Source organism: Suncus etruscus, chromosome 3, assembly GCF_024139225.1.
Source record: "Suncus etruscus isolate mSunEtr1 chromosome 3, mSunEtr1.pri.cur, whole genome shotgun sequence".
NCBI classification, from domain to species: domain Eukaryota; kingdom Metazoa; phylum Chordata; class Mammalia; order Eulipotyphla; family Soricidae; genus Suncus; species Suncus etruscus.
Window position 1 is genome coordinate 33,830,766 of NC_064850.1, and position 23,087 is coordinate 33,853,852.

At 42.4% G+C, this 23,087-nt stretch overlaps 1 protein-coding gene and 1 non-coding gene across 2 annotated transcripts in view; both read right to left on the reverse strand.

Annotated features, from left to right (window-relative positions):
- FOXN3 (forkhead box N3) overlaps positions 1 to 23,087 on the reverse strand; it is a 422,773-nt gene that overhangs the window by 352,221 nt on the left and 47,465 nt on the right. The gene's annotated exons all lie outside the window — the stretch shown is intronic.
- On the reverse strand, positions 7,483 to 7,646 carry LOC126004727 (U1 spliceosomal RNA). The gene has a single exon (XR_007493989.1). It is a non-coding gene; the product is annotated as a U1 spliceosomal RNA (small nuclear RNA).

Below are 23,087 nucleotides of genomic sequence, written 5' to 3' on the forward strand. Positions count from 1 at the left end.
CTCCACCCTGCCTCTCTCTCTCTTTTCATTCCTTCTTCAGTTCTTCCTCTACATACTCCTCAAATAATCACCTACTGCATTTCAGATGGTTTCATTACTCCTGCATCTATTCGTGGTTGTCAGGATATTTGTTCTGATTTCTTAGTCAGAAAAAATAGAGCCTACATTAATAAATATATGCAAGAAAGATCTGTATGGTTACAAAGATATGTGCATATCATTACAGTATTATATGTTTATTTATGCTTGCAAATATGGCAGAGTATCAGAGATAGGGACAATCAAAGCTGTAGATTATTTTTAGTTTATTCATATCTGACTCCAGGACACTGCCAGCTTAAACGTGAGACTTTGCTTCTATGCTTAATTCTATTAGGTGTAAGCTATTAAGACTAATTTATGTATCAAAGGCATACACTAACTGATCATATGGTATAATATATGTTCAAGAACTCTGTAATTAAAGTCTAATGCAAATGTGTTATTATCACAATAATTTTCAATTTACATGCATGTATATAGATATAACTACACATTACATAATTGATGTAATCTAACACAACAGTCTTCAGATACCTGTTTCCCAGACCAACACTGGTTAGTGATAACTTCTTACTACCTAAAGGCCAAGTGAGAAATATCAAAATAATATATTACATTTTTTTAAAAATGCCAAATGTCTTATAGTTAGAACATGGCTTTTTACTTGGAAATTAAATTCTTATTAATTTTCATTTGTTTGCTTGAAGGTTCACTGTTTTATAAAATTGCAGTGACAACAAATGGTGATTTTTTAAAACTCTTATTTGCAAAGAAAAACATAGGAAACAGGGACCCAAGTGCTAGTACAACAGGTAGGACATATTTGCCTTGCACATAGCAGGGCTCAATACACAATATCCCATGTGGTTTCCTGTGCTCTGCTAAAAGTAATTTCTTCTGCTAGAGTGTAGAGCCAGCAGTAATGCTTATCATCATGAATTGGTGTGGTCCCCAAACCAAAAAACTTAATAATAATAATAACAACAACAACAATAATAATATATAAATATTATATATTAAATTAATATATTAGATATATAAATAATAATAATAAACCACAGGGAACATTCTTTTGAATTTTTAGTAACCTGCAGAATATTTTATTATTGGGGTGAAGAGTTGGACACACTGGGGTTGTTTTTTAAGGGTCATATCCCTTGGTGTTCAGGGACCATATACTTGGATCTAACCAGGGTCAGCTACATCCTTTATAGGCACCCCAGGCCCTAGCTGGGAGTAGAGATCCCCAGGGGCCAGATTTAGGGAATAAACACAACATTTCCTATTTGGCTGAGGACATGCAGGAGACTTTTCACTCCCATTAGCTTTTCTTCCTTTGGTCCGGACATCTGAAATCTTCCGAGACTTTCTTGGAGCTGAGCCCACCTGGCCACCTCCTACCTGGTTGGTGCATGTCCCCTTTGTTCTTCCAACTGTCCTAATGGAGCATCCCAGTAGAAAGAATCCCTCCCCAAGTCTGAGACTAGCTCAAAGTGAAGGAAGACCTGAATTCAATTACAGGCAAAGCAACTTCAAAGTCTCTCTCTGAGTCCGCCTGCACCCCTAACAGGCGTGGGGTTTCTCGTTTGATTGCAGGCGCGGCCAAGTCACGCAGGCTGCTGCCACGGTCCAGTTTCCCTCATGACGGCTGCAGCACACACAGCGCCTGCCCTTTGATCTGTTTGGCACCAGCCTGTTACAAATATGCTCCTATTAAGCGATCTCCAGTTGGCCGGAGGGCATCCGTCTGGAGCTGGAGAAAAAGGGCCCTCCTCAACCCTCCTCAACCCTGCAAGTCTCAAGTCTGCATTTCTGTTCCATGTGTTCAATCCCACTGGGGAATGCTTCTCTGGAGTTGCAGCAGTATGAAGCCTGCAAACCACAGCGTGGCACAAAGACATGGAAGGCAGGACTAAATCATGTGTCTCTTCCTGTACAGGAATTCTGAGAAAGGGCCTGGAGATACAAGCAAGTAAAGCACTATTTTGTGCTCAGGGATTACTCCTGGCTCTACGTTCAGAAATCGCTCCTGACAGGCTCGGGGGATCATATGGGATGCTGGAATTCGAACCATCATCCTTCTGCTTGCAAGGCAAACACACTACCTCCATGCTATCTCTCTGGCCCCTGTATAAGCACTTTCAATCACACTTGCATTGAGTCACCTGGATTAATGCACTGTGCTTCCAGAGCTCTGGGGCACCGCTGTAGGTTGAGCGAAGTGCTGCCATCTTTGAACCTGGTGCTGCCATCTTTGGTCCTGGCACTGCCATTATTGGCCTCAGCACCTCTATGCACAGAAACTTCATGAGTCTTGAGGTTTTTACAAGGACCCCACTATTCCGAGACCTTATCACATGTGACAGTGCAGGCCCCTGTTTCAAAATCAATAAGGGATGAAAATCCCTGTTATGTCTGCCAGATAATAGGTGTAAAAGAAAGTTACTATCCTCAGCAAATATTTCCACACACTATCACTAATATATGATAACCCTATGTTGGGTGCAACTTTATGAAAGATATTACCCCTCTGCCCCTTCACTTCAGGCTGAGAGACAGACAGACAGACACATGCATCATAGATCACACCTATGTTTGGGTGACCAATCTGAAGATTTTATATGGGACCTGCCATAATCCCAAACAAACAAATGCACAAAACCAAGCACCCTCCTAAAGTCACCCTCCCTAAGCATGGAGCCTTTCAGCACCTGACACACATGACCCATGCCAAGCACAATACAGTCACTGTGTACAGGGAGAGGATGTTCTGTGGGCTATGGCCCCCACCAGTCAGGGAAGACACGAAGTCATGGAGGGACCTGCCCATGAGAGCTTCTGGAGGCCTTCAAAGAAAGAAACTCTTTCAGAGAGCCTCGACCTTAGAATATGATCAGCTTTGAAGTTATGCACAATGACATCCTTTGGTTTCTCAACCAAGACACCGGTTTTTTCAGTTTGAAGCTCCAGTTATTCACCAAAATTGTAGAAAAATTTTCACTGTAGCTCAAGGCAAAAGAAAAGATTTAAAAGAAGAGGGAAGAAGAAAAAAAAAAAACCAACCACCAACAAAAACAAAACAGTAATCATTTGGCATTCCCACCATCCCTGAATGAGAGTCCTTTCTCTCCCATAACCACCAACAACTTTGTGATTCAATTAAAAGGAAATGAACAACAGCAACAAAAACCCAACCCAAAATAGAAAACAAACAAAACCCAGTGAATGGCTGGCCAGGACACAGTCTTTCCAAGGAGAACCCCACTGTGCTTAAGGGGCTAGCATGGTCTAATGTACTAGATTAGTCTGGGGTTTCTCAGATGGGTTTTGTGAGATGCAAGAAAACGTGGTAGCAACAAGTGGTTTCAAACCATCTTTGATCTAACCAACACCCATGGGAGAGATGTTGCAGCCTGAGGTACCCTGCAAAGAAGGTGCTCAGGCTCCCTGCTCAGTTGTCTCAAAAATGGGAGACTAAGCTATGATAACTGTTTATGCCCTTAGTGCCTCTTAACTTCTCCAGCGAGCGCCACTGGTATGACATCACATGGTACATAATGCCTGCCTGCCCAGGCCACCCTGGCACCCAGTAGCCCCAGCTAGCATTATGTTGAGCATATAGTGGTGAACTCATACGTTGTTTATAGAATAAAGGCTGTCAAGACTGGCTCCCCATCTTCCTCCCTGGGCTCCCATGTTTTTTCTCTTTCTTTTCTGCCTGTCTTGGGATAGATTTAGTGATTAGGGTCTCATCCATGATTCAGTCGTGGACATCAGAACCTTCTTTGAGCAGAGTTCTTCAGTTTATTTGTTTTCACTCCCTTCCATGACAAAAGCTCTGCTGCAATGTCCCCACCAAATGCTGGAAAAGTAGAATGATTCTGGGAACCTTCCAAGGTCCACTGAAGTAAAGGGAATTGCATCATGTGCGTCACTTGGATGTGATGCTCTGGGTAAGACAATCACTAAACTGGCCAACAAGGAAAGGAAATCTGTGGCCTTGAGATTTATCTTTTTTTCTCCTTCAAAGAACTCAGTTGCTCCTATAGCAATGATGTTAGGATAGGCCTTGGGCCAATCATTGTAAAGAGCATCTGAAAAACCACTCAGCACAGTGAGCTCAGTTGTTTTGTGAAGGATCTAATTATTTGTTTGCTTAAGCAAGACTGAAAGGGGGGTGATGGGGGAATTGCTAGAAAAGTTCTGTGAAAACCCAAACTCCACTCAGGTCCCTTCCAGCAAACACAACAAGCAGGCAGCTCCTGGGCGTGTCGCAACCACACACATTATCTCTGCCTTACAGGTATGAATAATGTACAAACAAATAGAACCCCTTCAAACACACCAGGAGTTTCTTCACAATAGAAATGTAAACACAACCCAGAGCTGAAGTTAGACTTTAACTCCGAGTTGTCTGCACAATGAAATAAGTTTTTTTTTTTTTAACTGGGGCCTGGTAGGTTTCTCTGTATAGGCTGGAGGCAAAATCTCTTCTTGACAGGAGAAGGTGGGTCAACATGAAGGGGGCCTCTTTCACACACCCCGTTGAGGGCCTCTTCAGATAATTTTCAAGAGATCTAGTCTGGTCCGGGGGTTCCATTTGGTCTTCAAAGTAAAGAGACCACAGTGTTCCCTAATTACACAAAGAGAGGGCTAGCTTGGTAAGGAAGAACTCTAAAGTGGTACTTGTGGGTTACTCAAGTTAAAAGACAGGTCTAATTAAAGAAACCTTTGGCTTAAACAATATTCAAGTGAAAAAGAAAGCCCATAAAGAAAGCAAAACTCAGGAGTACAGCCCTCAAGTACACAACTTGTAATTCCTAATAGAGCAGGAAGGCAGAACTTTGGTCACTGAACAGAATGTTCAATACCCAATTAGGAGCCACAGCCCCTGAACACCTAATTACCCTGAAGATTAATCTACTAGGTGGCAGGTCTCAAGGGTCCTCTCCAGCCCACTCCATCATTCATTGGGAAGTCAGGGGAAATGACGGTCCAGGTTAGATGTGAGGCTCACAGTGCTTCAAGGGTTCCTCAGATCTCAGAAAGTAGGATTGACAGATGAAGGGGAGACACGGACACCAGCTTTTGTTTTCATTAGAACGATGAAAATAAACACACTTTGGGAACTGGAAGGCGTCAACTCAAGTTAGTTTTCAAGAAACTAAAGAAAGAAAAACACCAAACCTGACTAATAAACCTGACTCTAATTTGAATAATAAACTATAGGCAAAGTATACTAAAGTAAAGAAAGCCAAAAAAAAGCTAAAGCAATTTGGGTTAGAGAGAAGTTAGAGCAGGTAAGGCTCTTGTCTTGTACATGATTCAATTGGGTGTGATCTCTGGAACCCCATATATATATATATATATATATATATATATATATATATATATATATATATATATATATATATATATATATATATATATATATATATATATATATATAGTTCTTTGAGCTGGAATGCAGAGGAAGGAGTAAGCCCATGACCAAGTGTAGCCTAAAAAAGCAGGTGGGGGGGGGGATTTCTTTAGGGTAAGGATGGGCAATCATTCAAAGAGATAAACTTATTACATGTATTAAGCCATTGGTTGGATCCTTGGATCCACAGGTCTTCCCTAGCATCTTCTAAGCAACAGTACACCACTGGTCAGGTCCTATACACTGAACTCTTGGCCCATTCTGCCATGCAAGTCCCTCCACTGTTGCCTCTGGACCATGGGTCCCTAAGCATCTCTGGGAGGCTCCCTCTGCCCCCTTCCCTAAAGTCCCCAAAGTAACTACCTTTCTTCTTTTCGTTTTATCTTCATTTTCACAGAAAAGGAAGAGAATTAGGACATCATTCAGATTTTTGATTATTCACTTTGCTATTTGTGTTATGCCTTGTTTCCAACTTAAAAACAAACAAACGGGGCTGGAGCAGTGGCACAAGTGGTAAGGCACCTGCTTTGCATACGCTAGAATAGGATGAACCGTGGTTCAATCCCTGGCATCCCATATGGTCCCCCAAGCCAGGAGCGATTTCTGAGCACATAGACAGGAGTAACCCCTGAGCGTCACCAGGTGTGGCCAGAAAACCAAAATAAACAAACAACTGGTAATCCAGTACAAGCTTCAAAAGAATATAGTGAAAAGTAAGTCATATGCACTTCTATTCTCTTCTATAGCAGCAAATAAATACCAGCATATTCTATTACTGGGAAAACAAAACAAAAGCCCTAAAACAACTACTTTTGGTGTATTCTTTCAGGCATCATTAATGTAAACTGGGGGGGGGGGGCATTTCTTTCCTTTGTTAGGCAACTAAACAAACTTTTGCAAACTGTTTTGTACTTTGCATTTTTTTTTAACTGAACTAGTTTCAGGATCTCTGTCCACAAAAAGCCTGGTGTCTAGTGCAAGAACAACTTTAAGAGAAATGACAAGAGATTGGGCCCCCTGTAATAGAATACGCACATTTCCTGTGTCAATGCATATTCCCTATAATCTCTTCCAATGGGCTGCAACCCAATACATTCCTATTGCTGGACCTCAATTCCCACTTTAGTCACTAGAGTGGACTCCACGGTTCTGAGCATCACTGATCAGACAGGTGAAAATGACTTCTAAGTTTGGGTTTATAGTTCTCCCATTAGCAGGGCAGGTCAGCACCTTGCTGAGTGTTAAAGACTCATTTATTTCCCCTCCAGACATCATAAGGTTCCTATCTTAGGTGATTTTCTACCACTTAGGTTTTGTAAAAAAAATAAAATAAAAAATTATTGAAGGGAATCTCTGGAGCAGACATTGCACTGACTGACTTTTTGAACTATTTATCTGTGTTTCATGTCCAATCATACAATATTTAATGAAATAACTGCAATCAGTGAATGAAAAGATACTAAAATATTATCCTATTTTTTATAAATTTTATCTGGTTAGCAGACTGACCAAAGAATTCACTCTAAATTTGCAGCCAGGACTAGAATTTGAATAGTTGGTCTTTTACTTTTACATCTTTTACATCATCAAATACAGAAAATACTACAAAAAAAACACTAATAATATAAGAATATAAATATAACACTAGTAATGTAATACTATATTATGTAATAATATAATGCTATAAAGAAAATACTATAGGGCTAGAGAGATAGTACAGCGGTAGGGCATTTACCTTGCATGCAGCCAACCCAGGAGGGACCCAGTTTGATTCCCAATACCCATATGGTCCTCCAGCCTCACAGGGGCAACTTATGAGTGCAGATATGAGTAACTCCTGAGCACCACTGGGTGTGGTTCAACAACCAATCAAGCAATTAATTTAAAATAAAAGAAAATAATATAAAGGAGTTTTTTCTTTAATGAAAACTTTGTACATTCTTACCTAGTTAGACTTCATTATATACAGAGTAACTGAGAAACATTAAGTATATTTATTCTTTTTTGTTTTTTTTCTTCAGGGGAAAGTGCACACGCAGTCCCCCACTACCATAAATTACGCAGTCGAGTTTCCCACATTTGGGGAAATTGCAGGGGTCAGCACGCCCAGAGTGCAATGGGCAAGCCTCACCCTGGGGAATTCACCTTCCTGATCATGGAATCACCCCTGCCAGGTAAGTATAAGTATATTTATTCTTATTGTGGGGTTGGTACCAATATCTAAACAAGCTTGGTTCTCAACTGCTCTATTGTGGAAATGTGTTATGACTGGGTGGGTGTTGGTAGAGGCCTTTGGATTGCTCCCACAGTGCCTTCTGATTAGATGTCTCTCAATTGGTTCCTTTGGTTTTCTTGTTAAAAATATGTTTCCCCATTGCCTCCTCATCTGGCTTTTTCCCCTCCCCTTGGGCTTTGTTTATCCCAATAAGGCTACTCAAGCAGCCTGGAGTGGGGGCTGACATCTTGGTTCCACACTGTGGAATGACTGGCTTGTGGGTGAACAGCTTGCGGTTAGTTTTCTGGTCTGTTATACTTTCCCAACTGTGTGTGGATTATTTCCTGTGTTGGAATTGCTGCTGGACCTGGGTCTCTTATCCCACCTGGACAGGGGCATGGGAATCCCTCTCCCTCTCTGGAGATTGTGGAATGCACAACCCACCATTCAACAGGTGGGCAGACACGGTTTCTTCTCAGGAAGTCTAAGCCCCCCTGAAAAGAAATTTCTGTACTGAATGAAACATATAGCCTTTCATGATGGAGTAGAAGGATGCTCCCAGAAGACAGAGGGACAGGAAGGACTAAATCACATGCCTCTGACTACTGAAGTTTAGGGTCCTATTTAAGATGCTGATTCCTAAGTATTCTCTGGTCTAATCCTAAGGCTCTGGTCTCTAGTCTACCAGAAAAGGGTTATAGGATGAAAAGGAATCAGGTCATTTGAGGAAAGGTCCAGGAAAAAGATGGAGAAGTAGTAATTGTCATGTTCAAACTGGGCCAGCTCCATGACTCACTCTTTTCTCAAACAAGATGTAAACCCAGCCATAAAAGATTATGAGTACACTGGCCCATACAGCAGAAAGCTGGTTAAGAGGAAAAGTTGGGACAAGCCTCACCCTGCCAAAGCCACGTTTGCAGCCTTCATCACCCAAGGCCATCATGATGGCCTTGCCATCACTGACCCTCTATCCTTTTCAGGGATATTGATCTGACCATACTTCAAGTATGCCAGTTATGGGGCTGATATCATCAGGAATTTTTGGAGTGAGTGCAGACACCCCCCCCTTCCATACCTTCCTTCTTCCAAGAAGCCTGGCAGCTGAGTACATGCCCCTAAAAGTTGTAGTATCAGTAATAGAGCTTTGAATTTCTGGACTACATCATTTGTTTGATGCTGTCATCCCTAAAGAAACATCTCAGTTTAACAAAATAGACAGCTAACAAGTGCTTACTAAACCTTTTGCCACTGTATAAATGACTTCATGGAGATACAACAATTTTCACAAAGGTGCTTGCATCTGTACTTTTTCCTTCCTTCCTTCCTTCTTTCCTTCCTTCCTTCCTTCCTTCCTTCCTCCCTTCCTTCCTTCCTTCCTTCCTCCCTTCCTTCCTTCCTTCCTTCCTTCCTTTCCTTTTCCTTATTTTCTCACTTCCATTTTTTTTTCTTCAATAACTTTGCTTTTACTTATCTGGAAACAAATGTACTATGATCAACTATGTCACCTAAGTTAAGCATTTTCTTATACAAATAAAAAAAATTTTAAGTTGGAGAAGTGATAACAGGTAAGGCATTTATTTACCTTGCCTGTGACCAACCCAGGTTCAATGCCCCACAATCCATATGGTCCCCTGAGCTAACCAGGAGTAATTCTTGAGTACAGAGTCAGGAATAACTGCCAAGCATTGCCAGGTGTGGCCTCAAAACAAACAAACAAAAAGCTTGAAGAATGTATTTTGTCATGTTTGGGAGTTGGTAGGAAACCAAAGTTGTGAGCAATGGTCTAAAAATAGAAAGAGGCACAATGCAATAAGAGCTACCTCTGAAGGCCTGGCATGTGGGCCCCAGAGGTACAGGACAGGAGGGGGCTTGGTGGACCTGGTGGGCAGAGCCCAAGTTTGAACAACTGAGCTGTGGTTTGAGGGCTTCAGTTGCAAAATGCATTTGAAAGGAGTTGAATTCCAGACCAACTGTCTCTCAAGATCTCATCTGTCTTTAAGGCCAGTGGAGTCAGAGTATATTTATGAAAATCTGAGCTTTTACCTACAGGGAAAAGCTATACTGTCTTTTCCTGGCTCTATACTCAGGAATTACTCTGGCGGTGCTCAGGGAACCATATGGGGTAACAGACAGAAACTGGGTTGGTCAAGTGCAAGGCAAATACCCCACTGACTGTAAAATGGCTTTGGCTTCTGGGTATTAATTACTTTAAAATGTAAAAAGACATGGAAATACAGTGACCTTAGTGTTATTACTGATGGGATAATGAAGATATTAAAGACTTGCTTCTAGGACTCAAATACCATGGGGTAAAGACCCCTCACCACTAGGAGGAGACTGGGTGCAGCTCTTTGCAACTGGGCAGAAGGGCAAGGGAAGACACCACTGCAGTCACTTTCATATGCACCCTGGGAGGGAAACGGGCTTTTCTAGATCGTGAGTCCTGCATCATTCCATCATGGATGGAGGCAAGAAGGGACTGGAGTGGCCCGGCTATGGGGTTGTGCAAATTTTGTAGGTCACCAATTGAGGGGCTGAGAGAGAAAATAGAGACCACTCTCCCCTGACAGGGGGACCATATGCTGTGCCCTAATTATGTAAACAGAAGCTTTGGATAGCAAATACTACACATGTTTAGCTGTAGGAGCAGGGATCTAGCTGATCATTGATTTCAGGGGTGATTCAGAGCCAATTTAAATGCCAGAGTCTCATTACTTTGTAATAATTCATTATTACAAAGTTACAGACCAAAAAATCACATTTCAAAGAAGCCCTACCTGCTGGAAGAGACTTTGTTTTGTGGATCTGTGAGGAACTCTCAAACGAAAAAGGGGTAAAAAAGGCTGACCAAGCATGGAGCAGACCTGGGCTGGTTCTCTGAGCCAGAACAAACCACCCCAGAACATGCATCTAAGCAACAGATGACTCACTGCTGAGGAACAGGTCTCCTCTTCAGAACTCAGCAGGGTGGCCCCCAGATAGTTTAGATTATTAAAAACATGCCACCGTTGACATCTCCACAACTGGGTTCTCTCCAGTGGATGCAGGCAGCAAGACACCGGAAAAGAGGGCCAAGTCACTTCCGGTCCCATATCAGTCTGCACAGAATACCTTCAGTGCAGTAGATATGGTGGCAAGTACACTGCATGAATCTGCTGCCAGGCCCAGGGCTGGGGTGGAGGGGTGCACCTGGTTCTACAGAGGAAGATTGTCGGTAAGGTCATGGGGGTGGACTGATTCTCAGATGAGACTGACAGGCTTTAAGTGGACCCCAAGAGCTCAAGTTTCATATGCCTCATGGCAATGTGGCAGGAAAGAAGGGGGAATCTTTCAGAACACACAGGAAGAAGAGTAGCCTGTGCAATGGAGCTTTGAGAAAAAGATGCCTGGGTGTGGTTACAACGAATGATCTGGTAAATGTGTGTGTATGTGTGTGTTTTAGGGGACTTGTGGTTGAGTAAGTCCTACTCACATCAAAGTGACCAGCATTCATTCTGTTCTTTTATCTCCTGGGGCCCTCCCTAGGGTAGCATCAACTTTCCTCTTTAACCTTTAAGAAGTCAAAGAAAACATTTTCTCCCTCCTCTCCAGGCCACCTCTCACAAAAAAACATTTATCTAAATACACATCCTTGCCTTGCCTTGCCGCCAAGTCAATTCTCTGCAATGCTACCCAAAGCATATGTTTTAGAAAGAATCAATCATCAACAGATTTTTTAGCATCATGCCATTGTGGGCAACCTACTGGCATATGGCAAGGAGAGCTATACATGCCTGTGAGGTATGAGAAAGAGAAAAAGAGGAGAGGAAGAAAGAAGAGAGAGAGGAGAGAAGAAGAAAGAAAGGAAGAGAGAGAAAGGAACAGAGGAGAGAGAGGTAAAGAGAGTAGGGAGAGAGGTGAGGGGGAAAGAGACAGGCAGAGAGAAAGAAAAAAGAAAGAGGCACAGATTCAGGTATTTAGGTCTGTGGAGGAAAGTAAATTGGTAATAAAGCCAAAGGAACTAAAACATTTTCAAAAATTCTTTTCATATCAAAAAGTATGTGATTGACAAAACTTTGAATGTGTATGAAGAGATTGTGTATCATGTCTTTTTAGACAACATCTTACATTTTTACTTCCGGGGCTAAAGTGATAGCACAATGCATAGGGCCATTGCCTACCATAAGACCAATCAGGGTTCAATCCCTGGCATCCCACATGGTCCCCTGAACCTGCCAGGAGTGATAACTGAATGCAGAGCCAGGAGTAACCCAAACGCTGCCAGGTGTGCCCCCTCCCCAATTTTACTTCCAAATTATAGTCAGCATTTTTTTTCCTGCTTCTTCTGCTTTACCCCCATCTCTTACTATTTTTTTTTTTTTTTTGGTTTTTGGTTTTTGGGTCACACCCAGCAGCACTTCAGGGGCCACTCTTGGTTCTATGCTCAGAAATCGCCCCTGGCAGGCTCGGGGGACCATATGGGATGCTGGGATTCGAACCACCATCCTTCTGCATGCAAGGCAAATGCCTTACCTCCATGCTATCTCTCCGGCTCCCCCATCTCTTACTTACTTACTTAACCCCTGCACCCCTGCACAAGACAGTGAAATAGAAAACTACACTGGAAGTTTCTTCCCTGTCATTTGGTACAATTCTTCCCTGTGAGACACAGTCAAAGGGTTACTCTGAGGACACTACAGATGAGTAGATGCTGTCAAAACTCCGCTCAATTAGACTAATAGAGCATGTTCCATTTCAAAACATGCCCCTGTTCTATCCTGATGAGGAGTTATCAAAAGAAAATGAATTTGGGCCACTTTTGAATGATGACATCGGCATTACCACGGAGATTCACCTATCAACCCAATTTAGGTCTGGAGCCAGAATCAACACTGCTGCCAGAGGGTTGATTTCTATTCATCTGAAACCTTCCAGGCTAAAGAGTGATCAGTGGGAATTTCAATGTCTCAGGAAAAGGGAGGAAAAAAGAGAAGGTGACCATGTGTACAAGGTGACAAGAATGCTGCAAGCATATGGCTCCATCCTCTGCATGGAAGAGATTCTAAAAACACAATCTCTGTCCCAAAGGATATAGGATCCTACCTGCAAGTTTCCTACTGATGATAAGGGATGATGAGGAGCATGAGCACTTTATTTTTGTGAGAAAGAGGGGCTTTAAGGTGTGGGTGCTCAAGATTACTCCTGTTTCTATGCTTGCTTTGTTTTTTGTTTTTTGGGTGGCCAAACCCAGGTGATGCTTGGGGTTACTCCTGGCTCTGGGCTCAAAAAATCGTTCCTGACATACTTGGGGGACCAGATGGGATTCTGGGGATCAAACCCAGGTCCATCCCAGGTAGGCAGCATGCAAGGCAAACCAGTGCTATCACTCTGGCCCCATAAAAATTTTTTTCAACTATAAAAGAGAAATTGCTCCTGATAGGCTGGGTCTGTCCGGGTGGCCTGTTTCTATGCTTTGAGTTCTCCTTGATGGCACTCGAAGGATGAGGTGATATGGGCAATGAAACCCAGGACTTTCATCTATAAGTATATGCTTAGGCATTTGACCTATCTTTCCAGCCCTACCAAAAACAAATCTCACTGATGGCATCCCATCCGCTAGGTACTCTTCCATGCATGTTACTGGATTCACCCTCAACAGGCACTATTATTAACGGACCCATTCGAAGCAAGTAAACTGAAACACATTTATTAATAAATATTTAAACATGTAATAATAGTTAACAAGTACTATTCAAATAATTCAATATCTGAAGGTGAGATCAAATAATTCAATATCTGAAGGTGAGATCATTTTCTACCTCATCCAATTCACAGTGAGACACACAGCATCAGGAGTGCCTGCAGTCATAAAGAGTCAGAATGACAGAACTGACAGCAGGAGGGGTGTGGTTGCTAACCCATCACTTCTAGAAAGATGCTGCATTCCAAGTCCTCGTGAGTCCAGATGAGGTGTTATCAAGGAGCTCCTTGGCATTTCACTCAGAGAAAACCTCCCACCATCTAATCTGGGTGGCATCCATGAAGTATCAGTGATGGATGAGAGACCATGAGGGTTGTTTGTATTTAGAAGAGCAGAAAGGGAAGGGGATGATACCGTGTGACATGGCAGGGAGGCAGACAGGTGCAAGATAGGTTTGGAGATCAGGTAATTGCTCCAGTTGCCATCTGGTTTAAAGGAGGCTCAACGGAGAGAACATGGTAGGAGAGGTCATATGATGGACTCGACAACACATGTCCTGGGATTAAAGGAATCGAGCTTTCCAGAAGATAAGTGTAAATTAAAGGAATATGGTGAGAAAGTTACAGAATAAGTAACAGAAATAATCAAATATCATATTGTTAATAAAGCTAGAATAGATTTAAAAAGAAATAGAATCAACTCTCCAAAATGAAGGGCTTTATGGAATGGAAAAAAGAACCAGAGAATCTATACTGAAATGGACACAACTCAAAGCTTGGTTTTTTCCTTCTTAGAACTTACTTATTGGTCTTGGGGTCACATGTGGAGGTAGCTCAGGACTTACTCCTGACTCTTCATTCAGGGATCACTCCTACCAGGCTAAGCAGACCATCTGGGGGGCCAAAGATGGAAGCCTTGTTGCTATGTACAAGGCAAGTGTCCTGCTCACTGTCCTATCTCTTTGGTCCCACTTTTTTTTCTTCTCAGTTAATCCAAGAGTTAAATCAGATGGTTTCCCACCCTGCTTTTAAAAAGTGAGCTTTGTATCATTCTTATTAATAAGAGATGAAAAGACTCAGGTCCTGCACTTGAAAGAAGGCACATAAAGGCAGAACAAGCTCTACATGTACAGATGAGGATGATGATGATAATTCATCAGAGGCCATCATTTCCAGAACCCTCATAAAAGCCTTCCCCAACCCCACCTTTTATGGTTAAATTGTAACTCCTCAAAAGACATATTCACCACTGGACCTCTGGAATGTCAGATTGTGACCTCATTTGGAAACAGGCCTTCAGTTCAAAATACAAGTTGATAGTATCATGGGGGTAGGGTGCACTATAAACCTAGCATGTCCTCATGAGAAACAGGCACACAAGGAATATCAGGGGATGCAGAGATGAAGCATGGCCTCTGTGGTCACTACCTAGAACTGCAAGACTCATCAACACCAAAAGCAAGCTAACAGAAAGGCTTACAACAGATCTTCCATAGAACCTTCTGTCAGTTCAGTCTTGCCTAACATTCAGAATTTCAGACCTCAAGAACAAGGGAGCAAACAAATGTCTGTCAGCTTTTGGTTTCTTGGCCAGACCTGGTAGTGCTCAGGTGTTACTCCTGGCTCTGAGCTCAGGGATCTCTCCTGAGAGGGTTCAGAGGACCATATGAGATGTGGGGGATTGAATCTGGGTTCAAATCTGAGTGGTCTGTGTGCAAGTCAAACACCTTACCTGCTGTACTATCTCTCTAGTCCTATCTTTTGCTTTCAGGCATCTGTAGGACTTTCATGACACTGGCTTCATGTCAGCCATTAGGAAGTAAGGTCAAAAATGGAAACCAAACTCACCCAGGACCTTGTGATATCTGAATACCAGGCTCCATTCTGGAACTTCCTGTCAGGCTCACCTCCCAGGGCCAGGACACATCTTTGAAATGAAGTACTGGACCACAAGACCTCTTCGGGCTTCAAGACCATGATTCAATGACAGCATAGCCCAGAAAGTCAATTGCTCTATCAACTACTGAGAAGCAACAGATAAAAAAGAAAAAAGAAAAAACACCTTCTCACCAAAAGAAACACCACTCACCAAAGTAAAAGAGAAAGGACAAAGAAGAGAAACAAGGTGGCTCCTGCTTTTGCCATGTGCCACAAAAATCATTCCATCTTCACATCAACTCTAGCCTGAGGCCCCCATGCCATCATGAATTAATACCAAGAGACACAGGGAGCTGCCAGACACAGAAAAGATCAATACCTGGGAGGCGAGGAGGAACTCTGGGCCCTCCACTCCACTCCTTTCCTCCAACCTGCGAGTCAAGGTCATCTAACCCCAGAAAGATGAAACCTGCTGTGTGGAGGAGAAAAATCAGAAAGAAAAGAAAGGCTAGATTTCAAAATGTCCCCACCCCTCACCTCAGGGCCATGGGGTGCTTTTCATCTCGCACAATTCCTGGCTAGGGGCTCTTCAGATTGAGGACCAGTAAAACAAACCCTCCTAGCAAAACCAACATGAAATTCCTGTTACAACCTCACACACTCTTCTATTTTACCTTTTTTTTTTTAAGAGTAAATTGTCGCTGTCAAATTACACCCTTTCATTACTGTCACAGACTCTTTTAAGAACGGCTAATCAGAAAAGCCTACAGAGGTATTTAATCAGATTTTTTTCTTCAAATGACCTAATGTTTTGGTATGAAACTGCTGCCAGCTCACGCTGGGTAGAAATTTAGCACTGTCAGCATTTAATTATTATTTTATCACGGATTTCTTTACTTTCCTACGGGGAAGAAATAAAAAAAAATTTTTTTAATACAACAAATGCTTGGCTTTTAAAACCATAAGATACTGCCCTCATTATTTGGTTTTGTCAAAAATTACTAGTATGGGACATGGGCCATATAATGAAAATGCACTTTGAAGTGAGACAACAGTGCTGCTTACTGTCACTAGCTTTGGTCTGCCAGGACACTGAGACTACAATGTAAAAAATTGGCTTCTTGTGTTGGTTTTCTGGAGATGAAATGATCTGTGAGTCATTCGTGTTCATGTATAACAGAAGCCAAACAACATGTCCTGCCCCTATGACTTCTGGGAACGGCCTGCTGCATTGTTCTTCTCAACCCCCATCTCTCTCTCCCCTTCTTCCACTATCTCTTTCTCCTCCACCACAACTTCCTCTTCCACTTCCTCCTCCTCTTCTTCACCATTTGGTCTTTTTTCCTCTAAGGTAAGAATAAGAAAGTAGAGAGGAGGAAAATAAAAAACAAAAACACAATGAAATCCTGGTCCTCTCCCAACTCATGGTTGACCCAAGGTATCAAATATGGTGGCCAGGAATGGTGAATAAAGGAATGCTGTCTAGACACACACTCTAAAACTGGCTCTTTTGTTTCTTCTTCATTATTCTCCTTTTAGAAAAACAGACACTTTTTCCATTCATATCAGGCCCCAAACCTTCTTTTGTCTTTTTCTTCTCCTCTAACCTTGCTTCCTTTTTCTTTTTCAAGGCCATACCTGCCAATGCTCAAGGCTTACTCCAGGCTCTGCACTCAAGAATTAATCCTGGCAAATGCTTGGGAGGCCATATTGGATGAGGAGAATCAAATCTAGGCTGGCCCCATTTAAGGTAAATGTCTTACCTACTCTACTATCTCTCCAGCTCCACCAGACTTCCTTTTTCTTTGCTTCAGAGTCATCTCTTTGAACAATCTACAGGGATGGATGTCTGGCATACCATCAACAGTTATGTTTGTTAAGCATCTATTATAAGTAAATGATTCTTCGATTTGTTGAGGTTACAACATGGTCTAAACCTGGGGAGGGAAGTTTGAACCAGGAGGTTCCAGGAATAATTCATATTTAGAAAGAAAGCTTATTATTCTTCTAGGTATTGCACCATTTGAGGGAGGTCATGGAGAGAGAGAGAGAGAGAGAGAGAGAGAGAGAGAGAGAGAGAGAGAGAGAGAGAGAGAGAGAAGTTCTCTCTATAAGGTACCTTATGCACTAAGGTACTTGATTTCAAAGAGCTTTATTAATTATTTTATTAGTTGTTTTAGTTTTGTTTGGGGGCCACACCTAATTGCACTCAGGGGGTACTTTTGGCTCTGCAACTCAGGAGACCATATGAGATACGGGGGATAGAACTTGGGTTGGCTGTGTGCAAGGCAAACACTTTACCCATAATGCTATCACTCTGACCCCTCAAAGAAATTTAGATTGGCTCCATGTCATCCCTCCCAAACTTCCTCCACATTAATCAATGTTACTTTTAGATATCAGCATCTCAGGACCTTTTTGTTCCTCTCTGTTGCCATTCCAACCTACTAGAAAGTTCTTTTCCTCATTACTACTTCAATATTTTCTGTTTCTCCACCAGGCACAGGGTAACAGTCCACCTGACCATCCTGACTATGCCCTTGCATCCCTGGGAACCATTCTGCATACAGATGAAAGCCTCCTAGGAACAGTTCCTGAGGCTGGCTTCTTATTATCTATGGCTTCTTATTGCAGCTGAAATGATCCAATTTCCCCTGAGAACAGTCTGTATGCCCACTTCCTAGGTCTGCATAAGCCCTGAGTTCTCACACACACCACACATCAGTGAGGTTACAATCTCATGAATGAGCCCCCATCACTCATCAGTCTCAGATTGTGTAAACTACTAGCTGCACTTTGGATGTCTTTCTTTCTACATTCTGCAGAAGGTGCTTTCTTTGGATGTTCAGAACTCAGTAAACATACCTTCCCATCACAACCTAACATCATCGCTTAGAATTTGTGATGGGCTCACTGATTCGTTTACTTCTTAATTACACACAAGATCTAAGCAGGCAAGAGCCTCCTCTGTTCTTTGTATTGTTGTAACCCCAACAAGGAAGACAATGCCTGGCATAGAATAGAGAGTAGATCTTTCTTCTAAATGCATGAACTGAGTATTTGTTATCCATTCCCTCACCCCGCAAAGGGTATGTAATAGAAAAGACATTTACACAAAAGCATGCATTGACTTATGATTTGGATAGTGGATGACCTGACTATTTCTTAGTGTCATCCTCAAAGTCAAGAGAAGGATGATCTTGGGTGAGGGGTGAGAGGTTAAGGCAAGTCCTCCCATATGCTCTTAGCCCTGCTTGTCCATGGCTGCAGTGCTACCTGCCTTCTATTTCTATCTCCAAATGAATAGGCAACTTCCTCTGTTTCACACTTCACATACAGGTGGCCTACGGATACAATCTATTAACAGAGTCAAACCTCAGCAAAACCTTTGAGCCTCCAGGATAGGTCCTGGCAGATGAACTCAACATAACATTGTCAAAGACTACGTTCTAGTCCACGGAGATGAGAAGCTAAAAGGAAAACTAGTTCCTTCCTTTAAGGACCTTTTAATCCATAAATGGAGGCATTCACCTGTACATTTTCCACACAGTCATGATCTCAGATCTATGCCCATAAAACAGCATCATCATGTTTCACTCACAGGAACAGGGGTCGATATTATGATAACAAGAGACCTATGAATATCTGCTTTTTGTCCCTAACCTCTTCCATTACCACCAGAGTGCTAGAAATATAAACAAAGCCCTAACAAGAAGCAAAGTTTGGCTTTCTCCAGAGCTCTGTTCTAGAAAATCCTACTTTCAGACCACATGGAACAAATGCAAGGAGTTAGCAGTAAGTCTGAAGACACATTAAATGTGCTCCACAAGGTTTGTGCCCCATTTCACAAAGTAAATTCAGACAAGCTGAATGCTCACTACTCTTCCCTCCTCCCCCAATAGCAGGGAGGGAAGTTGAAGAGCAGAATGGAAGCAAGCTCTTAATACTTGTCTGTAGCACATCCTAGGATAAGTTTAGAATCTTTGCAAATTTGCTGATAAAACAGGCACAAGACAGTACTTATTAGCCAAAAAGCAGTTAATGAGTTGAGTCTACATCAGATCTTTGATCTCAAGCCTGGAGCCTAACCACAACCGTGATGTTATTAGGAACCACTAATTCAAGACAAACTCACAATCACTACCACCAAAATTAAAGCAATCATTTCTAGACATTTTCAATTATGCTCCAAGAATAGAGCACAGCTTTCCAGAATAACCCAGAAATGTAAATAAGAAAGGACTTCTCAGTAGCTTGAAAAGCCCTGGCATTCAGCACTGCATTCAAAAATGCTCCCTGGACCTGAGTTTGGAGCCCTCTGACTCTAAGTATAATTCTCAAATGGGGAATACTTAGCAGTGCTCAGGGCTTATTCTTAGCTCTGCACTCAGGAATAACTACTGGCAAGGCTCAGGGGACAATATGGGATGCTTGGGATGAAATCCGGTGGGCCATATGAAAGGCAAGCACCCAATCCACTGTATCTTGCTCTGGCCTTTTGGTTGGCAAACTTTCTGGAAAGATAAAGATCAGTTAGAAACTCTCAGGCATAGGGGCTCTCACTTTCTCTATTGTGACTCCAAAGCACCAGAGACAATACCTAGAAACCGAGGGTGGCTCTATGCCAACAAAATATTATTTTCAGAAACAGATGGGAAAAAGCTTCAAAGCCAATACAATGTTTAGATAATTTTAGTAATTTGGGGCCACAGTGTAACAAAACAAAAACTAATCTCAAAAGCCCTCAGGACAAAAGGCTTTGTAGTCAGTAAGCATGGTTTTTCATCATTAACTACAAACTTTTAGAAAACTAAATAACGCGGGGAGTATTATGATCCAGCTTCCATTTTTATAGACAAAGAAATTAATTCTCAGAGAGGTTAAGAGACTTGCTGAAGGCCAAACAGCTAATTAATGATTAAGCTTAAGTTAGAACCAGAGTTCTAAGTTTAGAACTCTTTCCATTATTTCATGTCTATTATTTTAGCCTTCTTGGTCACAATGGAATGGAGGAAATGCCCGTTTAATTAAAACACGACACCCTTAAGATTGTTAAGTTTCTGGAATCACTAAAGTACACAGTTCTAGATATTTATAAAGTTGATTGTGAATCATCAAGACCAAGGTTAAATTGGGTTTAATGTGTACAGAGAAGAGAATTTCAGAAGTAGCACTAAAAAGAATAACTTTCGAAAAAGAAATGTAATTGAAGTGGAAAGCCTAAAGCTTCCTGGTAAGTGGGGATAAGAGAAGTTTGCTGTCATATCTGATTCATGTCAGTGTGGATGTGATTGGAGATCCCAGTTGGTCTTCCTGAAGCATTGGTAGTCCCTGTTTGTTTTCCTTCACCTTATCTGCCTGAAAAAACAAAGTCCACCCCCATCCTACCTGTCCTTTTCTCTTTCCTTGCCTTCACCACATCTGCTCCTTTTCAGAATTAATTAGGAAATAAAAATAGAAACCCGCCATGCTTTTGAAGATTCCAAGTGCTGGTTAAACATGAAGGAACCGAGGTTGGGAACACAGAGGTGACAGGCTTTATTTCTCTCTGACATGCTAGGCCCCTCCTGCCAGCTGGCCGAAAGTTAGAGAAGAAGGTGGTGGGGGGAGTAGTGAAGGGTCGTAAAAGAGGGTGCAGGGGTTTTGTATGTCACACAGCTATGCAGGAGCTGCAGGGAGCCATTGAATGGAGTCCAGGGTCCAATAGGAGATGGCTGCGGACCCTCCTGTGTTCTTAAATAGAGCTCAGAGTAGAGAGTGGCTGGCTACCGAGTTCACTTCCTCTCACCTTCCCTCCACAGGAAAAGGGCAAAACAGGGGTGGGGTGTCGCCTCTGGCTTCTGAGTGCCCCCTACATGCACTCCCCACTTTGTGACAGCCCTGCCAAAGGAAATGAGAAGAGATAAGAGATTGGGCTCCGATTAGATCAGCCACCTGGGGGAAAGGTGCTGAGCCAGAGATATTTCACTGAAATAAGGAGAAACCTGGGAATAGATTTCTGGCAAGGCATCCCAAAGTAGATACGGTCTGAATTGGAAATGGATTTCATGGGCAGATAAAGTCTAATAAATGGCAGGTCACTCAAAAATCATCCATCATCAAGTCTCATACAGTGTCTGTGAAGTTTGTTATCAATAATTTAACACCAGGAGAACCTAGCCCTTAGCAAATATTTAATTTCAAAACAGAGCAGCTGATTTACTCAGATACAGCATACACAGTATATTAAAAATATATTACCAGAAGCCAAATGCCAATAAGGCACGCAGAGGAGGCTGCTGCACTTGTTGCTTTCACAGTTTGCTCTGAGAGATGAGGCCTGGCCCTTCATGCCCAGCGCCAACCTGCTCAGCAATTTCCAAGCAGTGCAACATCACAGGCCTAGGATAAGCACCATGCCACATGGCATAAGGGCCAAGTACTGGATTATAAGAAGCAGGGGCTCCAGGTTCCTGGAAGGGGGGTTGCATTGAGGTCCAAATTTGCAGGGGGTTATTCTTCACGGGAAGAGAAGGCAGAGAAGTGTCTGCCAATGCCATGTGCACTAACCACTGACTTCTGAGTTAATTTCAGTTTGCTCCATGGGTTAAAGTAATAGTATAGTGGGGAAGATGCTTGTCTTGCACACAGCCAACCTGATTTATCCCCAGCATTCCCATATGGTTCCCTAAGTACCGCCAGGAATAATTCCTCACTGCAGAGCCAGGAGTAACCCCCAAGCATCACTGGGAATTGACCAAACTCTCACCCACCCACCCAGCCCCCCAAAATTCCAGGGGCTGAAGAGATAGTATAGCCAGTAGGGTGCTTGTCTTGCATGTGGCTGACTTAGGTTTGATCCTTGATATCCCAAAAGGTTCCCCTTGCCCTTCCAGGAATGATCCCTAAGCACAGAGCTGGGAGTAAGCCCTGAACATCATGGGATGTGGCACAAATAAGAACAATGACAAAGCAAGGCATAGGTTCCAGTATTCTATCTGGAACCTAGAAGGAGACTCCCTCTGCTGAGCTAAGAAGCTGTTGTTTAAACACAGCAGCTTGATACACAAATACTGTACAAGACTCAATCTCAAAAATGGGGTTATTTTGTTAGGGAGGGGCTACTTTTCATGTACGGATGGTGGTTTTTGTTATTGTCTTAGAAGTGAGTATTTTTATAAAGAATAAATAGATAGGGCCGGAGAGATAGCACAGCAGGAAGGCGTTTGCCTTGCATGCAGAAGGACATTGGTTCAAATCCCGGCATCCTATATGGTTCCCTGAGCATAGAGCCAGGAGTAACCCCTGAGCGCTGCCAGGTGTGACCCAAAAAACAATAAATAAATAAATAGATAGATAGATAGATAGATAGATAGATAGATAGATAGATAGATAGATAGATAGATAGATAAATTGGTGTTAGAGTGACAGTATGGCAGGTAGGACACTTGCTAGGTAAGGAATTAACCCAGGTTTGATCCTCAGTACTCCACATGGTTCCCCAATCCCACTAGGAATGAGCACAGAACTAGATGTCAGCCCTAAGCATCTCTAAATAGAGTACAAGTATGGCACAATCACCCTTCCCCAAAATTCTTTACATTACTCAACCCATTTTCCCACTGCACTCCCAGAAACCAAGTCTTCGATTTGGGTAGTAAGTCACATACAAAGTCTACACTATTTCTAATATCACTATGACTTACTTCCAGTCTGTTTCTTTGCCTCTTATAGCTTCCACATTCATATTCCAGCGTCACCACTTTCGTTGACATTGGGAGGCCCGGAAGGGAAGTGTTAGACCCCGTCACCAGCATTTAGCACTTTGTAGAACAATTTAAATTTAGTGCATTTAGACCTCTTCATATTAAC